At 32.9% G+C, this 8,557-nt stretch overlaps 1 long non-coding RNA gene across 1 annotated transcript; it reads left to right on the top strand.

The window, feature by feature from the left end:
* Nucleotides 1-1,631: 1,631 nt before the first annotated feature.
* LOC132758726 (uncharacterized) lies at nucleotides 1,632-3,124 on the top strand. The gene is made up of 3 exons (XR_009629617.1): nucleotides 1,632-2,072; nucleotides 2,580-2,756; nucleotides 2,977-3,124. It is a non-coding gene; the product is annotated as an uncharacterized LOC132758726 (long non-coding RNA).
* The last annotated feature ends 5,433 nt before the right edge of the window (nucleotides 3,125-8,557 follow it).

Consider the following 8,557-nt stretch of genomic DNA (forward strand, 5'->3'; position numbering starts at 1 on the left):
AGTAAAAACTTCAAAAAAAGTCTACTAACAGAGGCTGTAAGAGTTGTGATCACAAAAGCTGAACTTGTCACAAAAGCTCACCTTGTCACTTTGTGACAGGTGAGCTAAAATTCGAGAATTTTGTTTTTTTGATCTTGATGATCAAAGTTTTCATTTCTGTAGCCCTGTGCATTTTTTTAATTGTCGAGAGTTAGCCGTTAGATACAGACAGCTGTATTTGTTCATGGGACCAAATGATGTATTGCCATCTACATGTATGTGTTTTATTAATAGGAAATTTATTTTCTTATTGAAGTTATTCCACTCCTGTTTGTGCCACACTTGCTAGTTGAGCATCAAACTGTCTGCCTTTTCGACCAACAATGGTTTATCAGTGGGCTTGAATCTTAATTTTGTTACACATTAAATATGGTTATATTGAGAGTTCTAGCTTAAGATCTACATATTCATCTAAGATTTTCTTAACACCGTGTACATTCTGTTTTCCTTTTTGTAGTAAAAATTTGAACTGTCATGATTTGAAAAGGCAGCAGCCAATTTAACCAGTTATAGTAATACACAGAATTTAGGTTAGAAGTCACAAGATCTTCAGTTTGTATGTTTAAATGATTCAACTAATCCTTAGTTTTACACAGTTTATAAAGTCATTAATGAATAAACTTTTAAGTGGTTAATATTACACATTTAAAATACTGATATTCAAGAATGTGATCAAGGTTTGCAATATGGTTCACGACGCTTCTCCAAACACTGAGATTATCCTTTGAAAAATACCAGCAAGGAGTCAAAATATATTCATTATTGTAAAATAGTAACACAACAACCATTTAAATGAAAGTTAATTGTATATTACATGGTACTCATTTAGTTTTATGTCTATGTTTGTTCAAAGCCATATTTTTTGCAAGGTACTCGATAATTCAGATGAAGCAATGCTGCCACACAACTGACCTTAAATGGACTTCATCCTGGTAGAGAGGGAGCTGAACAGTGTTGTTCAGCTAGCAAATTTTCTTCTACTGAGGGTCACAGAAAATTATGGACTGGCGCTTACACCACTCCTTAGAGCACTGGACCTCTTAAAGACAAAGGGTAAGTCAGGAAGAAATCACAATTGCGCTTACACCACTCCTGAAAAGCACTGGACCTCTTGAAGACAAAGTCAATTAGCTTGTCCGGATAAAAAGAAAGATTACCCTGATAGAAAGGTCACAGAACAAGGAACATTCTCCAAACGTTGAAAATAGGCTGACCAACAAAGGAAAAGAAAACAAGCCTATGAAGAGCGTAGTCAAGAAAATGTGAACAAAATAAAATAAATAAATGAATAGAAGCTTAATGACACAACTTTTCAAACATGGAAATTAAATACAATCAACAACAAAAAAGTTAGTTACCCTTAGTTGAGAGTAGGAAATAGTTTAACACATTGTTGTGACTTCTGTCAATTTCAAAATGGGTGAGCAAAACATTTTCAACATCCTCAATTTTAGGATATATATAAACTAGTGTAACTCTCATTACAATATTAATTAGTTAATTCTCATATATCTCCTCTCATATAATTATCTCCTGTCATATTTTGATTAACTATTCACTTTTATATCGAGTCGGAGCAAATAATGAAATATGAGGCCTAAATTAAAAATAGCTTTGTTTGCTGTCTCCCGACCGACCCTAAAAAATCGCTGCGCTCCAAAAAATTTTATTTGCTCTTGCCGACCATTTTTTTTATATTTTTTTTGGTGCCGCATATTTTTACCGATATCCGTTAAATAACCGCGTATAGTATTCTGGTTCCCGCATATAATGCGTCACGTGTATCGACAATCAAGTACCGCCAGGTAAAATGTCGATTGTGTACACTTCTGTTACAATTTTGCGATAGCAAAACGAAAGTTAGAAGAAGACGAGTATTTTATCATCTCGTCAACAGTTATTATTACGAATAATATTGGCTGCGGTTCACATTGTTGAAAAATAACCTCCACGAGTATGGATTGGCCTGGACAAGGGCCGATCTGTTGAATGACGCCAAGGATTTTTACCCGAAAAAATCAGACGTTCCTACGGTATAATGCTTTGACATTGAAAAAAAAATGGTTAAAAACTTAATTTAGTATTGAATGCTCATGTAAACGACTTCAAATAAAGTTTTTGTAAATCAATTAAGTTTCTGGTATGTACTCATTCATAAATTTTATAAGTACCAGTATTTATTTAATAATCATTTTCTTTAACCAGCAAATGCACTGATCTTATTGTTTTTAGTACCACCCGCCTTAGTATATCGGTATTATCGGCGCAACTCTATTATCGACATACTCTCAGTATTTTGTCATGTGCGGTCATGTATACATTGAAATTAAAAATCTTTGACCTCATTCAATAAAAAAATGTAATGATTAGTTGAATTTGTACTGCTTTAAACAGAATATTGCTTATTAAATTCATGAATGAAATTCAATGCAGACATATAGGAAAACTTAAGTACGCCGATAATATGGAGTCCCATGCTACTGGTACTATTTCAGCACTCATTTCAATGTTAAAGGTATCAAATTTTCTCATTATTGCAGGGCTTTAAGAATAGTCTTCTAGTGGCTCAAAATGCAAGGCTATTTGTTCCATGCACTGAATGCTATACACAAAGGTGTATTTACTCCAAGAATAAATTGACAGTCAGGGAAACATGATCTCTTGAACACAACCTTGAGAATTTGATTACAGCTGTGTTTCAGTCAGTACTGTTGATGGTTAGTATTGATATTGTACATTTCTGTGCTTATTAAGTTATTTTCTTGAAACAATGATGTCAAAATGTTTTTAAATAATCAACTGAAAGTAGAGACCTAACTTTGTTCTTTCTTATATATTTCCCATGGTGTTTGTATAATTAAAAATGTTAAAATATTTGCATTTTTGGCAAAATCTGTATTGCATAAAGTCTAATTAGCTTTCTGTCTGTTTTCATAGGAGATGCGCTGCATTAAGGGAGAGTGTTTGTACGAGTGTAGATGTCATGCCAATCTCACATGGAGTTCCCTTACTGTGCCTCCAACATTGGATGACCAGATATTTGTGCCCATTGTGCTAAGCTAGAAGCACAGAGGATTCCTGAACTGTTAACTGTTTACTTGTCTGAAGTTGCATTGTGTTTGAAGTTTTTTTTTCTGATTGTGTTACTAACTCTTCATTAAGTGAAGATAAAATGTAAGCAGACTTTAAACTGTTTGTTCAGTGATGTGATGTATAATGATGCTTTTTGTTGTTCAGTAGTTATTTTGCATAATATACTTGAGTATATCTGTGTCAGTGTTCTTGTCATTCATGTATATTTGAGTGTTTTAGTCAGCCTCTCACATGTTGGGTAAATGTCCAAAATTGTTTTTGTTACATGTATTTTAATTAAAAAGAACTATACTTCTTTTATTGACTAATTGGAAGATATATCAATTTTAAAATGTATAGTCGCATTTTATTAAATCGTTTTTTTCCAACAGACAGAATCACAGGGTTCTCAATAACTTTCAGCTCAGCAGGCCAAATCTGAAATCTAGCAGGCCTCCTAGGGGGTTCGAAAAATTTTGAAATTAAGCACTTGATTTCCTGCATTCTAGGCCATATTTTGGCAGTTTAAAACTTTTACAGAAGACCAAATGTAAAGGCATAATTTGAAAAATAAAACTATATAAAATTTCTCACACTATTAAAACCATTTATGTATTTCAAAAAAAAAAAAAAAAATCCCTACCTACCTACCCTACTCTAAAAAGTAGGGTCGGGAGACAGCAAACAAAGACTTTTTTAAATGTGGCCTGATTTGTTTTGTTTCTTTTGTTAAATGAGACTTACTGTTTTCATAAATAATTAATTAGATGAATTATGGAAAAAAACTGTACAGCTTTTATCATTTTCACACTTCAGCAATGTTCTTGCATTAGTGAATGGAATATCAATGACTAAGAATCGGTGCTCACACAGCCATTGCTAAACCAAAGAATGCATAGTGGGGATTTTTTTGTATATGTTCCACAATTCTAACAAGTGGAAATAGTTATGGAAAAATTGAATTATGGACAAGCATGCTCAATTTGAAATTTCCATCAGCCAAACAGTTCCATGGTATTCAGTGAAAATACCTGGACTCATACACTAGAAAAACTGCTTTGCTAAATGCAGATTGGAAGTGTCATTGTAAAGGGCATGTTAGTTGTGTGATTAATAGTGTAGCCAGGCAATATTTTGTTTTATGTTTATGATCAACCTAATATTATGCTAATATGTGATCTAATAACATATTTTGGTTCTTTGGAAAGCTGAGGGGGATAGACTGAAATTAGTTTTGGTCTGCTTCTTCAGCTTCTCAAAGCAATATCACTTAGGTGTGAAATCCTTTGATGTAAAAACTTAGAAGCTGGTCAAATGCACATGTGATAATGTAATAATAATTATGATAGACAGGTTAAAGATAAGAAATATATTATGTGATTGGATAAATTCAAAAAGGGGGCAGATACTTTGTTTGGATTGAATTTTGGACATACAGATTTGGGGGGAAAGTTAAGTCAGTTTAGGTTTAAGTCTAGGTTAAGAAGGTTAGGACAAGAAAAGAAAATACATTGAGTAGAAAGATTAGAAGTGAACAAAAGGATTTAATTTGATATTGTAAAAGATAATAGGTTAATTAAAATAAGGTGGACTGGTGTAAAAGATTTAGCAAATCATATGGAATAAAAGAAACTGAATGTGGACATTAAAGTTTGTTATTATATAAATTTCAAAAGCAATTGTGAAGTTAAGATTTAAAGCTAATTCCCCGAGTGGTCAGACCTAGAAAAGGGCGTCTGGCACACATAATGGTGTGAGAATCCGGAAGTATTCTTAGAACTTTTATTAAATTAAAATGTCAAGAAATAAACAATTGATAGCAACACCAAAATTTGAACAAAATGATAATGTAGACTTTTTTGGAGAAATTCGAGAAAATCGGACAATTAAATAATTGGAGCAACGAAGAAAAGTGCGTTCAGTTTGTTTAACTCTTAACCAAAGTTGACAAGAAAATGGACTGGGCCACTAACTACAATTTCTGAAAAGTTAATTGAAGTCAATTTTCGTCTGCGAAATTTAGCCACACATCAAGCTGTCAAAAGTGTTGTAACATGCAAATAGGTTGAGACGCCACCACCAATCCAGCTCCTAAGACCTGACTAAATGTGCCATCAGGGTTGCCAGACAGAATACAACAGCTGGAGATGGATGACCAAGAAAAGGATGAGACAGAGCCACTGTCTTCATCAGTTAATGATCAGAGATAAACCTGAAGTTTCAAATTTAGATAACTTCGATTTGGGAAAAATTGTTAAGCGCACATTATCAACAGAGCGTAGACCTTTGGTATACTTTGGTAACCGCAACACGGCTCACATGACACACATGCGCAGAACACGAACTTGAGTGGCGCTATAGTGAGATTGCCAGAAGATGTGAGAAAGAATTTTCACATTAAGTACACGTTCTCAGGCACTGTGCGAAAGCGTCCAGTATGTGAGAATTAAGAGTGGTATGAGAGATATGTAGTAAAATAAAAATATAAAATACGCATATAGTTATATATAAAAAAAAAAAAAAAAAAAAAGGGATTTATATACTATGAATGCTTAAAGTAGTTAGGAGAGTATTGTTGTAACTTTATTAAGATTCTTGTTGTTGGGGTTAATAAAAATGTGATGTCCTTTTACTGCAATTTCCCATTTAGGCATTGTGGTTAAATGGCTAAGTCTGGTCATGTCAATTTCTGCTGTCATGTTAAACTAAATTCCAATATCCTATATGTGCACATTTTTTTTTTTTAAAGTAGATTTTTGTTGGAACATTTATACTGGCATGGCTACATCTCATCTCACTTCTTAAATATTTTCAACCTCTTCGCTCTACTCGCTCACACCACACACAGCGACTCACCTCGCTCTCAACCTATTAGAATACAATTCGGAGGTTATTGTGACTTTGATGGTCAATATAAATATTAATAACTACGGTATAGAAGTGAGGTGATTTAGAGAAATAGATGTGTTAAGTCTAATTGATGAACAATGCTGTATTATCATAGTCTATTAGAATTTGTAATATTTTATTGGGGATAATTGATGGACAAAAAGGCATTTTAAGGGAGAATAAAATGTGAGTTTATGAATCTTTGTTTACAGTTGAGCTGTGCGAAGCTTAAAATAGTCAAGTCAAGAATTCTCTCGCATACTCATCACTCACTCTCTACTTGTATATGTCACACACACACCACACGCACACGCACTTCACATCTCGTCTCACACACTCTCTCTCTGTATAAACTATTTTTGTAAGTTTTGCCTATTTTTCACATCTTTCAAGCTTTACGGTCATAATAAGTCTCTCACACACACTCGCTCACACACCTACAGAAAGTTTGTTAATGTTTAATGCTACAAGTGTGAATTGAATTAATTTAATTGCGATGAACAAGATTAAAAATAGGTTGAACCCTCATACTAAGTTTATGAATATGTGATTTGAAAAATGATATGAGTGCGATTTAGTGTTTTGAATTGGTTACAATGACAAAGGATGAAGTGAAATGAACAGTGTTGAAGGGAAAATGTGAAACATGTGTGTTTTAACTGTAAATACAATATCTTTATGCAAAGGAAAATAGACTACAAATCAAACACCACACCACTCGTCTCACCAGACAAAAAGAACTAAAATGAAATGGAAATAATGAAGTTTTGTGGTAACATTATATCAGAGAAATGGATTTACATGGAAATTATGAACATATTATATAAGATTCTTGTGGTTAATTAAGAAATCAAGATTTAAATAGATCATACTATTCTATATATTACACTGTTAACATGTGTTGATTGCATATGATTATAATACATTGTATTGCATAAGCTTTTCACACTCTGCTCGCTCTCTCACTACTCACTCCTCGCCTCTGACACGCTCTCTCAGTCACCTTATCTGTTATTTATATATAAAATTGTTAGTAGTGATTTTAATTTTTTATATTGTCTTATTGTTAATGTTCATTGATTAGTTTATATGTTTATGTATAAAGTTTGACGGAGCAAACTTAGCTGGGTGGCGAGATAATGTCATGCCAGGCAATATTTTGTTTTATGTTTTATGATTACAACCTAATATTGCTAATATTGATCTAATAACATATTTTGGTTCTTTGGAAAGCTGAGGGGGATAGACTAAATTGTTTTGGTCTGCTTCTCAGCTTTTCAAAGTCAATATTACTTAGGTGTGAAAATCCTTTGTGTAAAAATTAGAAGCTGGTCAAATGCACATGTGATATTGTAATAATAATTATTAGATTGACAGGTTAAAGATAAGAAATATATTATGTGATTTGGATAAATTCAAAAAGGGGGGGCAGATACTTTGTTTGGATTGAATTTTTTGGAACATAACAGATTTGGGGGGAAAGTTAAGTCAGTTTAGGTTTAAGTCTAGGTTAAGAAGGTTAGAGGACAAGAAAAGAAAATACAATTGAGTAGAAAGATTAGAAGTGAACAAAAGGATTTAATTTGATATTGTAAAAATAATAGTTTAATTAATAATAAGGTGGACTGGTGTAAAAGATTTAGCAAATCATATGGAATAAAAGAAACTGAATGTGGACATTAAAGTTTGTTATTATATAAATTTCAAAAGCAATTGTGAAGTTAAGATTTAAAGCTAATTCCCCGAGTGGTCAGACCTAGAAAAGGGCGTCTGGCCACAATAGTTACACATAATTTATTTAACTTGAACAGAAAGGAGTTTCTTATTCAATTTTAAGGGACCAAGAAGCAAAAATTAAGCACTTAAAAACAGAAATTGGACATTATTTCTGCCTTCGGCCGTGATTTCCTTATTTTACTGACTGGTACAAATGATTTGTATAGGGAAGGAGCAACACCAACAGTTGCACAGCTACTAGACTTGTCAGACACACTGCATTTTATAATTAAAGTCCCGAAGATAGTTGTTTGTCAAACCATCTAGAAAGAAACCAGTTGTTTATTCAAAACATCCAGTGATTGTAAACACCTTGGCATGGGCAGTCGATTGTTTCATCCCTGACATTCTATTGGTCCAAATTATGGCGATTAAAAGGGTTTTGGATATAGAAGTTCTCAGTCTGGCATCCATCTATCAGCCAATGGCAAAGAAAACTATTTTACAACATGTTTTGGAATTACTTGTTACATATTTTTGAACAACATTAAGCAACATAAATTAGTTTGTGAGCAATTACATTTTACAGGAATTATAAGGTACAGCCATCACCCTTTATTCAAACTCATATACTTTGGCAAGTTTTGCCATGAACATTCAAAAAAGTTTTACGGAAAAGCAGTATATTAAGACTTACAAAACCTACAAAACTGAAAATAATTACAACAAATAGAAAGATCTCAACCTATAATGATTGGATGTTTTTTGGTATACTGAGAATATATAAAAGGACAAAATCTGTCTAGATCCTTTAGTTCCAGCCATAGGACAAGCGTACATT

Source organism: Ruditapes philippinarum, unplaced genomic scaffold (genome assembly GCF_026571515.1).
Source record: "Ruditapes philippinarum isolate M1 unplaced genomic scaffold, ASM2657151v2 ctg1470_1_1_1_1, whole genome shotgun sequence".
NCBI lineage: Eukaryota > Metazoa > Mollusca > Bivalvia > Venerida > Veneridae > Ruditapes > Ruditapes philippinarum.